A 23,307-nucleotide genomic window follows, 5' to 3' on the forward strand; every position below is an offset into this window, starting at 1 on the left:
TAACTCAAGGAGTACTTTGAAATGTAAAGTTAACTCAGGGGGTACTTTCAAACGTAAGATTAACTCAAGGTGTACTTTGAGACGTAAAGTTAACTCAAGGGGTACTTTGAAACGTAAGATTAACTCAAGGTGTACTTTGAGACGTAAAGTTAACTCAAAGGGTTAATTCTCAGAATCTCCCATGACAGCGTATTATTTCTTAACACGCTTTCTCATTATTCAACTTCATTTTTTACTGTTCGACTCGTAGGATTTCAGAAGAGAAGATTCCACTGCTCAGTGACAGACAAACCACCAGACTCCTCATCGCAATACATACATTAGCTTAAGATGATTGATAAATAGCGTGCATTACGTAACAGACGTGTTTTTTCCAAAACCGAGTAAATGGCGTCGTGCCGAGTGCGTGAATGAAACTATCTATTAGAGCCAATGATTGCATGCAATAAAATAATGTTCTCCCAGCATAAAAGTTTTAATTTCCTTCTTCAATCGTTCCCACAAGGTCCCACGACAACCTCTTCCACTCAATTCATTTTTTAAATCTTTTCTGGCAATATGTTTTTTTAGGAGGAGCGGTGGCAAGGTTGTAAAACACTTGGCTTCCGAACCGGAGGATCCAGAGTTCAAATCTAATCTAATGAGTACCTAAAAATTTGAGTGGGTTGTTGTGCTGGCTATATGACACCCTCATTAACAGTGGAGTTTGAGTTTGAGTTTTTAATTTTTTTTGGCACATCGGCACAATTTAGGCCATGTCGTGCCCGTAATCCTCCAAGGATTACTCTCCTTTACAACAGTGGACAAAAAAAAGAAACAAATGACCTTTACATCATCTGCCCAATATACAGCATGATCTGAAAAGGAGAACTTTAACTCTTTCTCTCCGTAAGTATTTGCCACATTCTGGTGGAATTAACGTTGGTATCGTCAGTTAAAAGAGATGGAGTTAATACAATTCTTCCTTCCAATTTTGATTCAAAATTTGAGGCCAGCACCATCCGAACATTCGTTATGATCTCTATAGCAACAAGTAACGAATCCACAAATGATTTGTTTTTGACGACCCCTGGAGTACATACATTTCACATCACAATCTAAGAAACAGCACCCTTGCCATTTATTTTTCCTGAAAGACCAATCCGCATCAACCCCTCCTCTTGGCGGGATACAAGATCTAGATGTTAAAAAAAAACACCACGGCAGACAACTTTTAATTTTCTGTCTGAGATGTCTTGTGTCTGCCCACAAATGGAAGGCACTCGTTTCACTGCCGGACACACAGTGGACGGTATCGATTAGAATGGAGTTATAGATGGGAGACACTCGACAAAACGCTTTAATCTCGCTAAGTAAAAATCAGTTTGTGTCCCTCCAAACATGTTCTGGGTAAAATATTGCACTGCAGTTGAGTGTTGTTTACTTGGCTTGGGGTGAGGGGGGCTGTTTAATTTGTTGGAATGTGTTAAAGACTTATACACTAACTTCAAAATTGTGTAAGATAAATACAATTTAAAGGAAAATGATTCAATAATCTATGCCGAATGATCACGTAACAATAATGTCTGTTAGTTGACAGGGTCGGCCTTAGCCCACTGCAACCTATGCGGTCGCAGTGGGTCCCGCACTTCCGTAGGCCCCGCGCTAATTCTAAATCTCCTAAAAAAATCATGAAAATGTCCAGGAAAAATTGACAAAATTGTCGGTTTTGCGTATCATTCAACCTAGAAAAGGAAAATTCTACCCGCGATATAAAAAGGTGATAATAGGGCGAATTTTAACCTAGACCGAAAGTTCCATTACTTTTTTTTACTAGAAGAGTCACTGGCATGTAAATGTAGATTTAAATCTATCTCGATCTCTTTTTTTTTTTTAAATCAAAAGCGATATTTTTTTAAAAAATTTTTGATCGTGATTTTGTACGTAAAGTAAAGTATGAATAAAATGCAAAGAGGAATTTATTTATAATACAAAATCTAAATTTTCACTTATTATCCTAATCCCTACACAAACAAAGCCCCGCTAAAATCCGTTTTGCATAGGGCCCCGCAATTGTTAGGACTGGCCCCAGTTGATCACGTGATAGGTATCGAATGATCACTTGATAATATTACTATTTTTTGGTTGGTTATTAAAACGATCCATCCTGGCACCAATCGACTGCGCAGCCGCAGTACGTCGAATTTGTCAAGTGAGGCTTGCTACGACATCTCAATGTTCACTTAGCTCTGGAAGTCTTGTCTTGCTTTCGCAGGGGTCATTGTGCCAGCAATATAACATGCTCCTTGACCGATGAACTGGAAGCGTGTTGACACGACTTCATTTGTCTTAGTAGTCACAAATTGACAGATTCCAATCATTATGTATATCTTCCACAATTTATCACTTTTGTTTGTCTTTCTATATATAGTCAATGCCGCATCGTGAAAGAAACATGATGTATAGGCACACCCCTTCTTCAATTTAGAGGTAAAGTTATTTATACCATTAATTGGTTACATCTCGTTAATAAAAATAAACCTTGTTATTAATTATCTAATAAATTATTTCAAATTTTATAAGAACATATTTTTTTTTTCATATAGGAGGAAATAAAATTAACATTTCATAGGAAACAAACAGTAATAAATAGATTTAAGTAAGGGAGAGAATGCGAACAAAAACCGGAAGCGCGTATCAACTGTGACATCCGAGCTGAAAGTGAGGCTACCGTCTGCTAACACAGCTAACAGAACAAGCTATACAAGTGGTGTCCAACCTTTTTCAACCTAGGGGACCATAAACATAATTGACTAGTCACACGAACTTATCCAATGAAATGAAACAGAGTCTCTGCTTCACTATGCACTCTGGGCAGACGTTTCCACGCGCTGGATATGGCCCGCCTGCCGTAGTTTGTGCATCACTGGTCTACGTTATTATTAAGTTTTATTCTCCGAAATGGTCTATAACACGGAAACAATGGAAACAGGTTTGAAGGATTAATTGTGTGCTAATCTTAAAACAAACAGGCTGTATAGATTTCCTGAAACCGGAAGACTGACAATTAGCATCGTATGATGGTCACAGTGGGTGGGCTTCCGAACCTTTGAAATGTTGGCGACATGTTGGAACTGGATGTATCGATTGTGTCCAGCCTAAGCAATATTGGCCGGGGAGGGGGGGGGGCACAGCGGGGAGCTCGTAGCGCCCCACTTACCATCTCCTTACATGACCACTAATTGGACATCGAGTTATGTCCCCGAGAGTTCTTACAACTTCCATCAATCTAAAACAAGGGGAGGTGAATCCTCTTCAGGTAATGTCACATCTGGGTTAACAGCATTTCTATTCTGAGAATTACTCAATTAATAGAACAAAGTATTTTTTTTTCTTTCTTCTTCTTTTCTCTCCTCTCCTCTCTCTTTCTCTCCTCTCTCTCTCTCCCTCTCTCTCATCGTGGTTTGAACGACACAGTGCCCTGACACGCCGTCTAGCACAAAGTCAAGCCGGAAACGCTGGCAATGTGTTCCCTGTATATCAACAGGTTTATTTAACTCTTTCTCTCCTAACTGACGACACCAACGTTGATTCCAACAGAATGTGGTAAATAATTACGGAGAGAAAGAGTTAATGTGTGCCTGGTGTTTCTAAAGCAATGGTCATCAAGATTTTTGAATCACCAAGTTTCTCTGTTTCATACACCGAGCAAACTAAACAGTTCTAGTTGGTGAACTTAAGAAATAAGTGTTCTATTGAATACCAACACAAGGTCCGCACTTCCATGTACCAGTCACTGTACATTAGAACGAAACAGAAAGTTTAGTATTGACCTGCCATCTGGCCCTAGGCTGGCATAGGCCCCTAGACCAGGGGTTCTCAACCTGTGGGTCGCGACCCCCTTGGGGGTCGATTGACGATTTGCTAGGGGTCGCCTAAGACCATCGAAAATATGGATTGTTATTGTCTACTCTTCTATTGCTGTATTTGTGTGTTGGGGGGGGGGGGGTCGCGGCAGAGTGAGGGATTGTAAAAAGGGGTCGCCGAGCTTAAAAGGTTGAGAACCGCTGCCTAGACTAAGACAAAATGTTTCCAATATGGAAAAGAGACAAGTGCCTTAACTCTGTTAAGAATAAAGCAAGCAAAAATAAAATAAAAATACTTTAAAAAAACAACAACACAAAGCTTATCGAAGGGAGAACTAGATCTATCGATAATATACAAGTTATTTCCCTTTTTCGATTTCAAACAAAAAAATTATAAATGAATAATTGAATCATTTTAATTGATTTTTTGATTTTGTCAAGTACAATAAACAATTGTGTAAAGTTTCAACTTAAACCGAGAATGGGTGTTGGAGGAATAAAGGTTTTCAAACTTTTTACCAGACAGATTCAGTTGATATAAGCTCTGTAAAAAGTAAAGTACCCTATTTCTGACCTTGCCCTCTATAGGGCAGACGATGTAAAGGTCATCTGTCACTACGAGCGACGGTAACAAGGTTGTCAATAAAATGCTGAATTCTTGATTGTATGTTATCATTACTATTATTGTCATTCAACCAGTTGATAGCTTCTTAGGAGCGCAGCGTCAGTATTCGCAACCAAAGTTGTCCACTCTTCCTCCTGGCCAGAAGCCGTCAGCATTTTGTTGATTTAATAATATTAACAAAGTAAGGGAAAGTATTTTTAAAAAAAAAGAGAAAAAAAAACTTGAAATACATTTGCAGACTGAAAGTGGTCAATACTTTGATGTACATAACTATGTCGGTCGCTAATGGTCAGTCGCTGGCCGAGTACATTCCTTGTCCTATTAGTCCGGCCACACGGGGTCGTGTCTCTCGAGAGTCTGCGTCAAGGAATCCCTGGGAAGCTTAAAACCAAGTTATCTCCTCTTCTGTCTCTGATGACACTAAATCTTTGATACACTCTTTACCCGGGAGGCTGGAGAGGGCGCTTAAAATGACTTTTCTAGCACCTCCCTCCTCCTCAGCATAAGCTCGTGGAGGGCTGTCGTAATGACCATTAGTGTTGACGTCACAAAACTGTACATCTTATTAGTATGTAGTTTCAAATACTTAGCACCGACTATTTTAGGACTACATCGATAAACAAGAAAAAGGGGAAAAGGTTTTGTGGAAATAGAAATGTAAAAACTGGATACTAAACCTTCAACTTCTGAACTGGATACTTTGCTAAACCTTCAACTTCTGAACTGAATACTTTGCTAAACCTTCAACTTCTGAACTGAATACTTTGCTAAACCTTCAACTTCTGAACTGAATACCTTGCTAAACCTTCAACTTCTGAACTGGATTCTTTGCTAAACCTTAAACATCTGAACTCAACTTTTGAACTAGATTCTTTGCTAAACCTTCAACTTCTATACTGATTTCTTTGCTAAGCCTTAAACTTCTGAATTAGATTATTTGCATAAACTTCAACTTCTGGACTCTAAACTTCTGAGCTTCATGACGACTTTGATTTTCTTTCTAGTTATCAAACTTGCGACTTATTTCCCTTTGAATTAAGCCTATTTACCTCCCTTGTAATAACCTAACGTATCAATAAAGCTTTGACATTCAACTGTGCACCATGAATAATAAATATGAAACGTCCACATTCGAACAACACTCCACCTCATCACACATTCATAAACAAACGTATAGAACAAGAAGAAATGTGGAAGTGGAAAAGGTACATACCGGTATATTTTTTCCGGGTTAAATGTTTAAGTTTAAATTTTGTTTTCTTTTACTTTTAGTATCTTTCAAAACATAAGTGAGGCTTATCTTCTTCGTATAGAGAAAGCGAATCTTCTGTGGTGCTTTTATAAAGCTTCTACCAACTCACGCTGTCTGTCTGTCTGGTAAAAAGCTTATGAACATTATCTCCCATACCCAATCTCAGATCAAGCTGAAATTTCGCATAACGGTTTCTTTTAACTGAAAAAAAAGGATAACTATTGGTAATTAATTATTTTGTTTGGTATCTCCAACAATGGAAAGAAATTGTATTTGACTGAAATGGTGGTGTAAGCAAAATTAGCCCCCTTTATAAGTCGCCGTTTTAAAGTAAATTTGAAACAAACAATAGATAACTATACAAATCTTCTAGTGTCTTAAGCACTTCACTAACAGAGTTGTTAGTATGTTGGCTCGAGGAAGCTTGAGTCATGAGTTCGAATTCAGGTCGTTTCCCCTTCCCTTTTTTTTATTTTTTATTTTTATAAATGCTTTTAAAAAGCGATTACGGTAAAATTCACCCAGACATCCCATTCTTACTTCCACCCCCCTCCCCTCCATTCTCCAACTGGATCAGATAAGTGATAGGATCTTAGCGTTTTGAGAAAGCTAAAAGCATGAAACAGCGCTACCAAAAACAATTGGTCAAAATATTTTTAATAGCACAGATTTATTGTTGGTCTTGATCTATTAGAAATACAATTACAATATTACAATTACACTTCGCAAGCTTTGTTTTTTTTTTTTTTTGGGGGGGGGGGGGGCGGTGTTTCAAAAGTATTTTATATGTTTTTCCAATTATATCCCTTTGTTATCAAAGACAAAGTCTGTGATAGTAAATGTTATTGTTTTGTCAGGCCCGTCTCGTTATTGTAACCCACATTGCTGACATGTCGAAAGAATGTGCTAATTAACAGATAGGGGGGATAAAAAGTCCTTTTAGGCCTATATATATATATATATATATATATATATATATATATATATATATGTATATATATATATATATATATATATATATATATATATATATGTATATATATATATATATATATATATATATATATATATGTATATATATATATATATATTATATATACGATCTAACATGAATAGAGTGAGCATTTAGGGAGACAGGAAAGTGTTTGTTAGTGTCTACTAGCCTACTATTACAAAGTCTGTAACCATATTTAGCTGTGCTTAACAAGGTCATAAAACTATTCCACATAGTCTTGTTGAGTGATAAGTGTTGCCATGAAATTACAGAAGTGTGTGAACAGCTTTTAGACGTTAAGAGTTCATCGATCAATACATACAGTGACATGAGGGCCAAGAAGAACAACAATTGCTTATTTATTGAACTTTTAAATCGTACGTTTAGCCCCAGGTTTGGTGATCTCCATTTAGAGATTATGTTAGTATGGCTTTGTGATATTCTGATGCGAATTTTAAATAAATGAATATGCTTAGCCAGCGGTTCTCAACCTTTTATGCTCGGTGACCCCTTTTTACAATCCCCCACTTAGCCGCGACCTCCCCCCCCCCCCGCACACACACACAGCAATAGTAGAATAGACAATAACAATCCATTTTTGCAATGGTCTTTGGCGACCCCTGGCAAATCGTCAATAGACCCCCAAGGGGGTCACGACCCACAGGTTGAGAACCCCTGGCTTAGACCCACATAAAAAACAGGTTTTTATTAAATGCAAGTGTTAACTCAGAATTCAGTCCAAGCTTCTATTCAATCCAATAAAAAAAAACATTACATTCTAATTTAAAATGGAACTTCAACCCATTTAGTTATATAATTTTGATAAAAGCTAGCAGACAGTTCCCTTAGCAGTAGGCCTACCATTCTAGCATCAAAGAAAGTATCTTTTCAAGAGTTATTTGCCCTTGTAATGTATCTATCCTAATCTGAGATTTAGGCTTCGACTAAAAGTTAAAGATAAAGAAATGCCCCTCGCTTGGAGACACACAGGTGTATAGAACACCTGTCATACAATGTCCGCAGAAGAGAAGGCTTGTGTATTTAAGTAACATTGTGTTGTTGTCTGCGCGCGTGGATTGGTTGTGTTTGCAAAACAATCGAAATCTGAGCATGCAACTAATATATAGGCTAGGGTTAAACAACTTTCTAACTCTTTATTTAGCCTGCTGGAATGACCGCACACTGAAGCAATAAAAGTGAAAATCCGCTGCCAAGGACGACGTAGACGGCGAAAAGAAAATCTTAATCGACCACTGGCGGACAATGGTTATATCTGTGTTAGATGTGGCAAAATATGTAGGTCACATCTGGGGCTGCGTAGCTACGGGAAAAACTGCATTCCTCAATATCTTCGGACTCTAATACAAACCTTATTATTTAGCAACTTCTGAAGGTTGATTTGGTTGATTGAAAATAGGTTCAGAACCTTGAGAGTAGCATTATTAACACCACGGATTTCTTTGTATGCTTCCCCGAATCTCTTCTATCCGGCTCCCTCTCCCTCCTCCCAATCCATCTTATCCCTCTCCACCTCCTAATCCATCGTATCCTCCCTGGAGACGTGAATTATGAAAAGCTCAACCATTAACAAGAGCAAGTTGATCTGAAAACTGTGTGAGATTCGAATGGCAGGCGCTTAGCTTAGTGACTAGATATGACTAGATATGATCGACTAGATATGACACAAGATCTTTATACGGACATTTCCAAGCTTGGTCAATGGTTCAAAAAAGTTAACCACGGCAAGGCCATCAAGGCCCCACCATTGTAGCTGAATGGCCTCTTCAAGAAAGGAATATAAACATGTAATCTATCTTTATATTCTTGAGATGTCATGACAATATTAATATCAATTTTTTTCAGATACTTGGCCTGTTTTATTGACTGTTCAGACTCATATTTCTTTTTGTACTTTCGCTCAGTGCCAACACTTCAACAGTCACCAGATTGAAACCGGAAAGTGAAAGAGCCAATGCCCCCAGGGTTGTAACTTAATCAACGAAACTCGAGATTTTTTCGTCATCGGCCTGCTTCCGAGGCGTTAAGTTAGCAGACAGTTCCCTTAGCAGTAGGCATGTTAAACATGTGATGTTGACTTCAGAGAAACTGATGACTTAGCAGGTAGTTTTATGATAGCTTTACAATAGTTTTAAATCTAAAATATGAACATAGATTAACAGTTGGGTATGCGCAGGATATAATTAAAGGAGGGACTGTAATAGATAAGATTTTTTTAAAAAGCACTTTCAAGGCAGACTGTTTTGTCTAGATAGGCACGCTACTGCTTCTTAACCTCGTTGTGAAAACGAGACATGGGATTAGGTAATCCGATGGCACATCTTTAAGGCAGTGTTTCTCAAACTGTGTTCCGCGGAGCCCTAGTGCCCCGCGAGGCCTGAATAGGTGTTCCACGTACTACTGGGATAAGTAACTAGTAGGCCAACACAAAATAATTAATCTCTATAAAAACTAATAAGCAAAAGTGTTCCGCTAAATACTCCGAATGTGCGAAGTGTTCCTTTAAGGGAAAAGGTTTGGGAACCACTGCTTTAAGGAACGGCCAATAACGGGACGTAGAAACGACCGAACGAGTTGTAACATGAGTTGAAGGAAAATACACTTTTTTTGTTCTGATCTTATCTTATACAATACAGACGTTACTTCAGAAAAGAAGATGATTACGTCCTACGCGTCATGCATTTAGTCATGCATATTAACCAATGACCTAAATTCTGCCCAAGTCACTGGTTTTCCTGGCTAGCTCAGGCAACTCATACACACATTTTTTAAGCATTGAAATAATTATATTCAGGGACGCAGCTGATCACAGGTCCAGGATGCATGTTATAGATCGTATCCTCCATAAGAGCTTAATTTGATTCCCTACATCACTAAACTTAGAGACACTTCAGGACAGAAGAATAAAAAATCAAGTAGCTATAATATATAAAACACTAAACCAGAACTTACAAATAGAAAAACAAAACCTAATGAAATACTCAGCAAGACAAGAAGGTATTACATAAGAGACAGTTTACCGACGTTGTCAAATAAGTGTCAAAGTCAATATTTGTAATAATCTTTGCCGTCCTGTGATGTTGCAGGTTATATCGATTTCAGGCCCCGTTCAAGCAAACATTTCCAGACTTCTGTTTAGTCGACATCAGAGGTTAGGAACTTAAGACAAACACTCAGACTAGATCTACATTACATATCAAATTAATGATTGATTTTCTTCCCCTCAGACTTCCAGGGGACATTGAATCGGTAGAAGCAAACTGAAGCGCGACAACTCTCATGCTAATGAGTTTGAAAAGTGATGAAGGGTCCGAGTACGGATGTTTGTCGTGTTTTTCTTTATTGAAAAACATGTCAAATATTTTGTAAAAAATACTTCTGAAAAACAAAGCTTATCGAAAGGGAATATTGTAAGATACAATCTTACAATATTGTAAGATTCATTTCCGTTTGATGATACAAAAGTGTAAAATATTACCACAATTTAATTAATTAAATGGTCAATGGTCTACTTTTCGATTCACATGTAAGAGTGCTTCTAAGAGCAATGAATAATTAAACAAAGTTTCAACTTTATACCAGACATTATTGAAGACATTGTGCTCAAAATGTGTAACCAAACAGACAGAGTGAATTGATAGAAGCTTTGTAAAAAGGGTTAAATACCGGTCCACTGTACAAGCACATTTCATTGGGCAGGAGCATAAAGGAATTACGCTCTACACTTTATGTGAATATAACAAAACAAACCATTGAGGCCATGATGTTACATAACTACTTCAATTTATAGAACAAACAAACCATTGAGGCCATGATGTTACATAACTACTTCAATTTATAGAACAAACAAACCATTGAGGCCATGATGTTACATAACTACTTCAATTTATAGAACAAACAAACCATTGAGGCCATGATGTTACATAACTACTTCAATTTATAGAACAAACAAACCATTGAGGCCATGATGTCACATAACTACTTCAATTTATAGAACAAACAAACCATTGAGGCCATGATGTCACATAACTGCTTCAATTTACTGAACAAACAAACCATTGAGGTCAATGATGTCACACACATATTTTATTTGAATTTACAGAGCAATTCTCTCTTAAAATCATTTCAGTGGACAGCGCTCGGACCATCGCTCCTGCTCGCCACTTTCACGAAGATACCATGGACCTCATTCACCAATCGTAAACAAACAACATTTAGCCACGTGATTCTCTATCTCTTCTATCCAAATTAGGCGATCCATAAAGGCTGTCAGGTGATACGTTCTTTTCATTGTTTTATCAATATTATCACGTTTGTTTACGATTGGTGAATGAGGCCCATTAGAATTCCAAGTAGACTGATAGTAAGTGTGACGGTCACCGAGGCCACTACACCACTTCACCTGTTCCAGTGATCTTTACAGAGCACCCCTTTCTCTGAGATGAACAGTTCACGACATGATTCACGCATCACCCCCCCCCCCCATCTCCCCTCCTGTCTTTGACAAAGGTCGGTCACTTTTGACCTCTTCATTCACGGCCATGTTTGGACGTCCCAGGGCTTCTGGTCAAGGTAGGAGACAACTCTGGCAGCCACACAAGTAGCCCAGCTTTCTATTTTGTAAGGTAAAGGTCAACCCTGGTCATCAGTTGACCTGGCAAGACCAAAGGTCAAGGTCTCCGTGAGGAACACAATGACAGAGATGTCAACTAAAGACAAGGAAGGAAGTTGATCTAGTCAAAATAGTTTCTTTTCTTTTTTTTAAATTGCTTTGGCAAACCACAATTTGACATGAAGTATGCAGTCTTAGACACCGACTTATGAATTATTAACACATTTTTTTTTTAAGTAGCACAACTGTCGTGCTTATAGCATGCTCATCGCGCTATGGTCGTCTTTTTTTTTAGGACCAAATGGGAAGGAGGTATCTGGAAGAAAGTTTTCTTTGCTGCTCAAGTGGGGTATCGAACCTCGAGCCCAGGCGGTTTAAGCCTCCTATTCACATTGACGTTGAAATCCCGTAAAAGATATGTTAATATTTAAATATAGTTTGGGTTAGGTCAAATAATTGTAAAAATTCACATCTGACTAGAATAACACTGCAATCACTAAACTTTAGAGACACTCAAGGACAGAAGACAAAAAGTAAATTAGCACTATGTGGGAGTTTGGGGAAAGCGGGTCAAAGTAATTAAAAGTTAATTGGGTCATGTTGTTGTGCACGTGACTTGTAGGAAAGGAAAACAGTCGACACATTGTGGGATTACTTTGTTTAGAAAGTCTTGCTTTATGGAAGTGCTTATGGAAATGCCTAATTGAGCGATATGCTAATGAGCAGGGGAAATTTAGTTAGAGATCTCGAAGAAAGACTTGTATGTAGTAAATCTTATATTAGTCATAACAAAAGTTGAAGGTGCAAAAAACAAGCGAAGACTTTTCTCGCGCTTTTGTGCTCGAGAATAAAATAAAAGACCTCACACACATAACACAAACACGCAGCACTAAACCCTGACTTATAAATAAATTAATTAAAAACTCAACCTGATAAAATACTAGAAAAATGCACATTTCTTATTCCATATGCTGGGACACATTCACACAAGTGCTCTTTCTTTCTCTAGTGCCATTTGAATATGTAACGGGTTGCTTGATTCAGCCAGGAAAACCAATAAATTAGTAGATTTTAAGTCTCTAATTAACATGCCTGACTTGATTAACATACGACTAGGACGTAATTATCTTCCTTTCTGAGGTAACTTAGGCCTACTGTAATTTATTAGATAAGAATATATGAGATTATAACAGAGAAAAAAAAAGAGCGATTCTTAAACAAGTACTCATATGTTTGAATCATTCACACACTCAAAGACGAACTCACACACATGGAAACAGGAGTACTCACACACCAGGGGAAGGAAAAATCGTCCATTTTTTTTTATTAAGGGCAAATAACTCTAAGCTGACGAGAAGCGTAAGGCAATGTTTGAAAATCTCCTACAAGTGCTCGAGGATATGTCAGAGTGGCCGATAATTCACAGGGTTGGTATCTTAGAGAGAGAGAGAGAGAGAGAGAGGGGGGGGGGATTGTAAAAAAAATGGACGGAGCGGGCAGAGCCGGCGCCTTCGACATAGAAAGCCTTAGCTCTGACCAGGTCGCGGCCTACGTCATCACTGGTCAGAGGCCAAGGTTATGCGTCACTGATTGATGCGTGTGTACGTAACCACTCAGTCCACTGTGTTGCTGTGTAGTTTACATAGACAGAAAGATTTCTTTTGAAACAAATAGAATCTTCATCTAAATATGATTTAGACTTTTCAAATTATTCATCATGGATTAAAACTCTAGATCTACAATGGTGAACAAATGTCTCGTTTTGTAAAGGATCTAGATCTAGCACTACTAGATCTAGTAACTAGCAGATATGCTTTCCGATTACCAAAAGATGATGAATGGTGGCTTAGAAAGAAAAAATGGCCAGCGGTAATACCTTTGGCTTAGTAGAAGGATTAGATCTACGTACCATTAAAGGAGTACTCTAAAGTAAGTAAATATTTCTAGATCCAGCATATTAACATTATACATAATTAATTGACTTTTATGCTTTTGATGATTAACAATTTAACATGATAATCATTATATAAAGTCAAAGTGGGTAGATCTAGAAATCTAGGCCTAGCCTAGGCATTGAATACTTGATCTAGGCTAGGACTATGTAGATCTAATTGTAAATCTATTCATTTAATAACAATTCTGTCAATAATTATAGAGTCTAGATCTAGTTTATATACCAATAGCATAGTATAGTCCGTATATTATATAGAAGTACAAATAGACAGGTAGTAACTTATAGATTTATAATAGATAGAGATACATATATATATATATATATTATATAGATATATATATTATATATATATATAACCAGTAGAAGTACAGATCTATAATCTATTGTAGTCTATTACTAGTATTCTATAGTTACATAGACTCATTCTATTAGACTGTTAGACACTTACTATTAGATCTGTCATATTTTATACCTCGGTATATACCAAATTATTCTAGTAAATGTTAGGTTATATATAGGCCTAATATATACATTTTATATTTTATACAGTTTGCATTTCATTTCAAAAAAATTAATTGTAAACTTTCAGATCTGCCATTAACATTTTCAAGACGAAGTATCATGGACAGTATTGAAGGAACACGTACTATAAAGGAATACTCTAAAGTAAGTAATAATTATTACTAGCATCTAGCATATAATATTAGTATTATAAATAATTTTAATTTTTTATGCTTTTGATGATCAACAAGACTATAAAAAGAGGCTATTGCTAGGAAGTAAATACTACTTTAGGCTAGAATATGAAAATCTATTAATTTAATAACGATTCTATCAATAGATATTCTAGTAAATGTTTGATATTATTATATTATATACATACAGTATTTATTTACAGTTTGCATTTCATCTAAAAAATATTAATAGTAAACTTTATTTAACTTTCAGATCTGCCGTTAACATTTTGAAGACGATGAAGTATTGTGGACTAGCTACTACACATGAAAGAGTAGAGAGTGCATTAAAAAAAAGTGTTAAGTCTCAGGAAGTCGCAGGATGGCTGCCTGGTCTTGTGGTTTGCGCGCTGGACTGTCGTTTGGATTTATCAATGTCTCTGGTTCAAACCCTGCCCGCTCCCATCCCCTGTCGTCAACTCTGAAGGAACATCCGAAACATGTCAAACATATAAGGATATAATAGTAAAAAAAACATATCAGTGATTTCAGTGAATTTCAAGATAGTGTAAGAAATATAAATGTGTCTTCGTTTTGGATGATCTTTGTCAAGAGGAGTGTATGATTTATGTACATTGTAAAGGTTCTGGTCCTGTTAAGGTAGTATATATATATTCTATTGTTCTTGGTACATCTCTTTGATGTTTTTTTTTTAAACAAACAGAAGTATTTGGTAAAGGTGATAAGCTACTTCTTAAAACTGTATCCTACATTTATGAAATTACTAATTTGTTAGAACTCATAGAACAATATTCTACAAAAAATTTTACCAACAATACTAACAGTTTTTAAATGCTATTAAAGAAAACACTAAGAACACAAATACAAAAAATGACAATGAAATAAATATATTAAATTGACTTAAACCAAACAGGACTAAATAAGAAGACCATGTCACTTTTTATGGACTATCTAAATTAAGTATTGTCTACCCACATCCTGCAGATTCCTGCTTATATAAGTTATTGACCATGTACACTACATATATTTAAAGGTTTAAGATACAGTGGGATAAATCAAAAAGATGAAAATATTTCTTTTATCTTTCCTAATTTTAATGATTCATCAAAACATCATAAAGGTTCTCTGTAAGTCTAACTGTTAGATGTTATATTATGGGTAATTATCTTGTTTTTTGAAGTAACTTGTGTAATCTATAAGATAAGATATGTTGCTGGTTATTGTGTTCATGTGGTTCTAAAGAAATTTAATGACTGCATGACTGGGGATGGGAGCGGCCAGGGTTTGAACTTGGGACCATCAATAAATCTAAGCGACAGTCCGGAGCGCAAGCCGCTCCACCAGGCAGCCATCCATATATATATAATATATAATTTAAATAACATTAACATTATATGAGCAAACCGTTTGAACAGGCAGCCATCCATATATTTAAATCACATTAACATTATATGTAATCATTGTATTTTTAAAATGTGTATTGTAAACTATTGAATTTTTTTTTTCCCATATGTTCATTAAGCAATTGCAATAAAAACTTAACTCATTAAAGTGGTATCCTTTGTCTGCAAATAAAATTGCTATATAACACCACACATTTGTTTTCATGTTGTGTTATTTCTGTTGTGATGCTTGTTATCATTAGTGTGTACATTAAGTTGTAAAGCAACTGATCAATTTTATATTCTAATAACATGTAGGTGTAATACTGTTTATAGAAAAGTCATAACATACATGACTACACGTTAATGAGTTACAGACTATATCACTTAGCCTAAGCACTAATGCAAACATTCAGCCAGGTGTGCTACAGTTCAGTTTACAACACACTACAGTTTACAACACACACAAAGCAGTCTTCAATCACTTAGTGTGTATATTAAGTAAATACATAAAGTCTAGACCTAGTAATTAGTCTACTTTAATAATACGTCTGTTTATAGTTATGAGGATCTAATTCTAGACCTAGTAATTTGTCTACTTTAAAGTAATACGTCTGTTTATAGTTATGAGAATCTAAGTCTAGACATAGTAATTTGTCTACTTTAATAATATGTCTGTTTATAGTTATGAGCATCTAAGTCTAGACCTAGTAATTTGTCTACTTTAATAATACGTCTGTTTATAGTTATGAGAATCTAAGTCTAGACCTAGTAATTTGTCTACTTTAATAATACGTCTGTTTATAGTTATGAGAATCTAAGTCTAGACCTAGTAATTTGTCTACTTTAATAATACGTCTGTTTATAGTTATGAGAATCTAAGTCTAGACCTAGTAATTTGTCTACTTTAATAATACGTCTGTTTATAGTTATGAGGACAACAACTACATGTTGGTTGTGTTACATTTTACAACACTTCGCCTAAGCGCTAATGCTAACACAATCACTAGTGTGTATATTAAGTAAATACATAAAGTCTAGATCCAGTGATTAGTCTAGTTTAATAATACGTCTGTGTATAGTCATCAGGACAACTACACGTTGGCTGTGTTATCGTTTACAACACTTCGCCTAAGCGCTAACACACAGCCAGGCTCTGGTTACGATCAGAAACAATGGTCGCTGACCTACTACGTCACAAACCAGCCTTACGGCCTGGGGTCACGGAGGTCACGGCAGAGCACGTTCCCCAGACAGAAGATACGCCCCTAATAGCCCTAAAGGTTCAAAAGGCTGAACGTGTATTGATTAGTTCCAATCGATTGAGCCCACAACTAAGCTGCATCCTTTCATTACTGAATAAAAACAGAATAAATACAACATATTTTTTAATAGGGCGGGGGGGGGGGGGGTGGGGACGACGGGTAATCATGCCGAGCATAGCCTCCCTCCTCCCCCCCCCCCTCTCAATCCCAGGGGCTTCCCCGCCATCCACTGACAGTGTCAATTCTATACTCTTAGTATCTCTACTACATGAAGGTTTCTGTCACATTAGACAGAGAGGAAAAGAGACAGATTCATTTCCGGACACGTTCTAAACGGCTGCCGGTGTTTGGGTTGAAATAATGTGGTCTGGAACATACACACATACGATACACGTAATACACATGTTTTGAAAAGATCAGAAACATTTAGCATTTAGTGGGTCTTGATGCTTCTTGGTTGTTTTTGTATTAGTCCACTTCTGACACCATTTTGCTTGTAGGTACCACCCAGAAAAATGTCAGTTGTTAAGAGTAACAAAAAAAACTAAAACAAATTAATTCCACTTATCTTATTCATGGCAAACCAGTAACACAGACTAAAAACGCAAAAAAACCTAGGTGTTATAATAAATGAAAAACTGTCATGGAATCCACATATTGATGAAACTACAAAAAAAAATCAAACAAAGCATTAGGATTTATTAAAAGAAATTTCTATAAATCAAATAAGAACATAAACTAAAAAGTTATTTAACCTTGGTTAGGCCAATAATAGAATATGCATCCTCCGTTTGGGACCCCTCAACTCAAGAAAACATTAAGAAACTGGAACAGACACAAAATAGAGCAGTGCGATTCATAACAAACGAATATTCACATTTGACTAGAGTAACACCTTTAGTAAAATCACTAAATTTAGAAAGCCTTCAGGACAGAAGGCTCAAAAGTAAAGTAGCAATAATACATAAAACACTGAACCATAATCTTCAAATACAAAAACAAAATTTAATAAAATATACTCAGAAAGACACAAAGATCAAAGCACATTCCTCGTCCCATATGCTAGGACAAATTTGTACAAATACTCCTTCTTCCCTAGTGCTATTAGAGCATGGAATGGGTTGCCTGAGCTAGCCAGGAAAACCAGTGACCAGAATTTAAGTCATTGGTTAATATACATGACTGAATACATGACGCGTAGGACGTAATCATCTTCTTTTTTTGAAGTTACGTCCGTGTTATATAAGTTAAGAAGATAAAATTCTCGATCACACAACTTTAATCCCCCCCCCCCCAAAAAAAAATAATTTCAGCCGCTAGTGTGTTTGTGTTTTTAATGTGGGCGAAATAAGCAAAAGTTTATCGACAGACAATTTTTTAAAATGCTTCCGGCGGTTCTCAAAATAATAGACTCAGGCTTCACAAATAACGACATTACAACACTGCCATCAGGAATAACATTTAGATCATTGATAGCTTTTTTAGACAGCTTACTTCCGGTGTCTGATATTTTTATGACAGGATTATACAATCAGTGAATTATGAAAGCACCTTCTAGAAAGAAAAAGTTGTTTAAGGAGGAGTCTCATGCTGTTAACAGGGAAGGGTCATCATATAGGTTTTGTCAGAAAACGCTTAGTGTATGTAAATCAGTCAATTTAAGACCCGTCTGGTTCCGTAGACAACGATTCACGAGTGTCGTGTGGCAGTGACCGAAAATGTTCTGTAGCAAAGTAGAAAATAGAAGCATATTCCACTTGAGAGTTTGAGCATACCAAGAACTAAAACTAAAAGGCTTAAGTACTTCTTAGAATAAAAAAACCCCTATAATTTACTAATTAAGGCTACCTCACAGTTTAACTGTCAGAACAGAGAGGGTGCGTTCTACTCTATAGACCCATTTAACTATCAGTCGTCACATAACATAGCTCGTATATATCGATCTAAAGACTTGTCTATGTCATCGTCTGCGGTACTTGTCTATGTCATCGTCTGCGGTACTTGTCTATGACATCTTCTGTGGTACTTGTCTAAGACATCTTCTGTGGTACTTGTCTAAGACATCTTCTGTGGTACTTGTCTTTGTCATCGTCTGTGGTACTTGTCTATGACATCTTCTGTGGTACTTGTCTATGTCATCGTTTGTGGTACTTGTCTATGTCATCTTCTGTGGCACTTGTCTATGACATCTTCTGTGGTACTTGTCTATATCATCTTCTGTGGCACTTGTCTATGACATCTTCTGTGGTACTTGTCTATGACATCTTCAGTGGTACTTGTCTATGACATCTTCTGTGGTACTTGTCTATGACATCTTCTGTGGTACTTGTCTACGACATCTTCCGTGGTACTTGTCTATGACATCGTCTGTGGTACTTGTCTATGTCATCTTCTGTGGTACTTGTCTATGACATCGTCTGTGGTACTTGTCTATGTCATCTTCTGTGGTACTTGTCTATGTCATCTTCTGTGGTACTTGTCTATGACATCGTCTGTGGTACTTGTCTATGTCATCTTCTGTGGTACTTGTCTATGTCATCTTCTGTGGTACTTGTCTACGACATCTTCCGTGGTACTTGTCTATGACATCGTCTGTGGTACTTGTCTATGTCATCTTCTGTGGTACTTGTCCATGTCATCTTATGTGGTACTTGTCTATGACATCTTCTGTGGTACTTGTCTATGTCATCGTCTGTGATACTTGTCTATGACATCTTCTGTGGTACTTGTCTATGACATCTTCTGTGGTACTTGTCTATGATATCTTCTGTGGTACTTGTCTATGACATCATCTGTGCTTCTTATCTATGTCATCTTCTGTGGTACTTGTCTATGACATCTTCTGTGGTACTTGTCTATGACATCTTCTGTGGTACTTGTCTATGTCATCGTCTGTGATACTTGTCTATGTCATCTTCTGTGGTACTTGTCTGTCATCTTCCGTGGTACTTGTCTATGACATCTTCTGTGATACTTGTCTATGTCATCTTCTGTGGTACTTGTCTGTCATCTTCTGTGGTACTTGTCTGTCATCTTCCGTGGTACTTGTCTATGACATCTTCTGTGGTACTTGTCTATGACATCTTCCGTGGTACTTGTCTATGACATCTTCTGTGGTACTTGTCTATGACATCTTCCGTGGTACTTGTCTGTCATCTTCCGTGGTACTTGTCTATGACATCGTCTGTGATACTTGTCTGTCATCTTCTGTGGTACTTGTCTGTCATCTTCCGTGGTACTTGTCTATGACATCTTCCGTGGTACTTGTCTATGACATCTTCTGTGATACTTGTCTATGTCATCTTCTGTGGTACTTGTCTGTCATCTTCTGTGGTACTTGTCTGTCATCTTCCGTGGTACTTGTCTATGACATCTTCTGTGGTACTTGTCTATGACATCTTCTGTGCTATTTGTCTATGGCATCTTCTGTACTAATTGTCTATGACATCTTTTATGCTATCAGTAAAGAAGTCATATGGATGGCTGGTTAAGAAACTCAAAAAAAAAATCCAATTATCTGGATAAAATTACCCTGTATTCAAGCTTTCAAAGAAAAACCAAAGGATGCAGAAATCTTGAAGCCTGTTCAAACGGAAAGATAAAAAAAAATATGTTTGGTTATTATCCTAAGGCTTGTTTGTTGTTACTCTGCAACGCAGTGAACAGGAAAGTTGTGTGTAACAGACGGCATAATAACAGCTTTCTTGTTCCGCGACTTCCTAGAAATTACTCTCATGGCTAGACACGATATCAAGAGGAGAAAGTGGGCAGATAGTAGAAAGGGATTTCCTCATAAAGGTGTCATTGATGTGACCTGAAAGGATGCGCGTGTTCACTTCCGGGGCATTACAGCTTTTTTTTTTTTCTAAGGGAAAGGGATTGCCAGGCATTATGGGTAATGAAAAAAGTTTTTCTAGGGCGGTGGTGAGTGATGCATGATCTTGCATTAGCCAGTCCACCCGTTGAATGTGTTCACGCACGCGCACAGGACACTGTGTTGAGATCGAGGCAGTCATGGCGCTCACCACCTAGTTTTCAGTTTCTATCAATTTTTAGATGGCCACCGTAAGGAGAAAAGCCGCTATTAGGTTTGTGCAAAATGTCCGTCTGTCCGTCTGTCACACTCAGATCTCGAAAACTAGAAGAGAAGTTTAGGTGCAACGGCTACTTTTTTGGAAAAGCAAACCGGTTAATTTATAAAATTAATTATGCAAGGGATTTTTTTCATAAAATACACCAATTTTAAAACAATTACATAAATCAACAAAAAAGATTTTTTTTTTTTATTTTCAGTATCACAAAGTCATATATGTTTATAAAATGTACAAGAAATGTTCCCAACAAATATAAATATTGGTTATAGGTGTTTTTCTGGTCAACTAGCTGCTAAAATTAAAAGAAATTTCTGTTTGTTTATAAAGGCTAAGAATGCACTTTGTATGTAAATATCACGCACATTTTTTTAAAATGGACTTTTTATATAGCGACTTTCGTGCAGTAGCATAATAAGTAGCGGCAAAATGTGGTAATAATCAGTTTCCTCGAAATTTTAAAATAATCAGATTTTATTTATTTTTTGTTTAGTGCCTACATCAGGATAAAAGACGCTTATTTTGTGCGTTTTGTTTGCCGGTCGGTCTGTCTGTCACGTTTAGATAACAAAAAAAAAAAAAAATTCTAAAAGCTATTGAAAATCTTGTTTAACCTTTAATGTTCCTTCCGAAACATCTCAAAAGTTTTAAGTATATATAATAGATTGTTCCAAATGTTTTTGTGAAAAACAAATCAATGCCAACGAATGTTTGTTTGCTCTTCTAACTTATATTACATTTAATTTCCATGCATAAACGTTGCAAAAACACATGATCAATGAAATGTTGTTCCGGTTTTTTAATGTAAATAGCATATAAATGCTAAATGAAAATCTCTATACTGACTTATATTTCATTAACTATAAGGTTGTTCCGGATATTGTTTTACAAAAAAATAAATTATGTCAAATGTTTGAAATCGCAAAATTCACTAATATTACACTTATATTCTTTGACAATACGTCACTACAGTTTATTTATCGATATCAAATTGTTCCGTATTTTCAACTTAAAACAAATTTATGTCAAATTTTTCAAAAATATCGACAATAGGTTGTTCAGGATTATAAAACAAGAAAGTAATTTACTAGAAACGACAAGATTGCAGTAGACACGCGCATCTCACACGACATTGCTTAACTACTATGAACACACACACACGCACTGGACATGACCTTTCGTCACGCTGGACGCACGCAGAAGATAAGTAGCTCGGTTACACTAACCCCCCCCCCCGGCCACAAACACACACTAATCAGTTGTTTTTATGTTGTTTTTTGCCAACATATATTTCACAATAATTTCTTTCAAGAAAAAATTTCAAGTGTTTGTTTCACATTTGAGTCAGTCTGTAGTGTCGTTCAACATTGGAGAATGGAAGAATCTAGAGCCTTAGAGCTTAAATATCTTCTGATTTATCACTTCAGTTCTTATGTTCTTTTTCGTCCATTGCGCTTTTCCGACAGGCAGATAGATTGATATAGAAAAACAATATTGTTTTAAGAATGGTGAAAACTCACTGTGTGTACACTTTGAAGCCCTGCCATTCACATTCAGCCCTCTGCCCAGCCCAATGTTTATACTGGCCTTTACAAATACAGTGATTTACTCTATTGATCTCCCCTGCTTGTGTCTATCATTACTGCCCTTTTCAAGTCGATAGTTCTGACCCTTTATTTTTCACAAGAATATAAAAAAATAATTGGAAAGCAAGATGGCAGACGTTAATGAAAGTAACTCGAGAGCAGCGTTGCTATAGTAACCAGGTGTCTTTGGAAACTAGATCTAATGGCAGCAAAGAAAATTCTACAGAATTTTTTTTTTTTAATCTTCGAATCCAAAGTGGAATCTCATTTCAGCAATAGGAAGAAATTTAGATAAAAAACTAACGAGATGAGGCTTAGGTCACAAAAAGACAGAGCTAATATTTGTTTGTCGCAGGTCATAGTTACTATATTTCCAAGTGTGTAGAACAGTGATTCCCAAAGTGGTCTATATAGACCCCCAGGGGTCTACGAAGACTTCCAAGGGGTCTACGAAAGTGAAAAAATAAATTGGGGGTCTATGAGATGTCTACGGGGGTCTACGATAATAAATTTCATTTAATCATGTTGCGACTTTAATTTTCACATCCCACTAATGTAATTATTTACTAAACTAATCTATGATTTGTACCTTAGTTAATCCTTTAAATATGTATCATGCTATTCAAACGAAAAATTATAGCATTTAATTTCAATACTTATTTCACTAGCTTAATTTTGTCTACATGTAACTAATGTTAAACAGCGTTGATTATTTAAAATTGGGATTCATTCTTTCCTTGTCAAATAAGCGGTTTTATGACGATATGAAACCAATTACTCTGGAGGATCGTTTGAGACGATGCCACCCTGACAAAATAGATAAAGGTTTGAAAAACTTTCGAACACTCAAAGATAAAGTTCTGATTAGACCCACAAAATCCTTCTTCGACATCATATAGAGAAGATGATGGTTTGTAGGCGACTTACAATATCTCTTTACTTATAGAAAAAAACGGAAAACACCATAGGTAAAACATTGACTTTATCA

At 36.4% G+C, this 23,307-nt stretch overlaps 1 protein-coding gene and 1 long non-coding RNA gene across 2 annotated transcripts in view; one reads left to right on the forward strand and one right to left on the reverse strand.

Annotated features, from left to right (window-relative positions):
- Positions 1–23,307, reverse strand: part of LOC106061465 (protein YIPF5-like) — a 112,832-nt gene that overhangs the window by 15,446 nt on the left and 74,079 nt on the right. The gene's annotated exons all lie outside the window — the stretch shown is intronic.
- Positions 12,855–14,673, forward strand: LOC129927748 (uncharacterized). The gene is made up of 3 exons (XR_008779378.1): positions 12,855–13,275; positions 13,890–13,966; positions 14,249–14,673. It is a non-coding gene; the product is annotated as an uncharacterized LOC129927748 (long non-coding RNA).

Source organism: Biomphalaria glabrata, chromosome 8 (assembly GCF_947242115.1).
Source record: "Biomphalaria glabrata chromosome 8, xgBioGlab47.1, whole genome shotgun sequence".
Taxonomy (NCBI): Eukaryota; Metazoa; Mollusca; class Gastropoda; family Planorbidae; genus Biomphalaria; species Biomphalaria glabrata.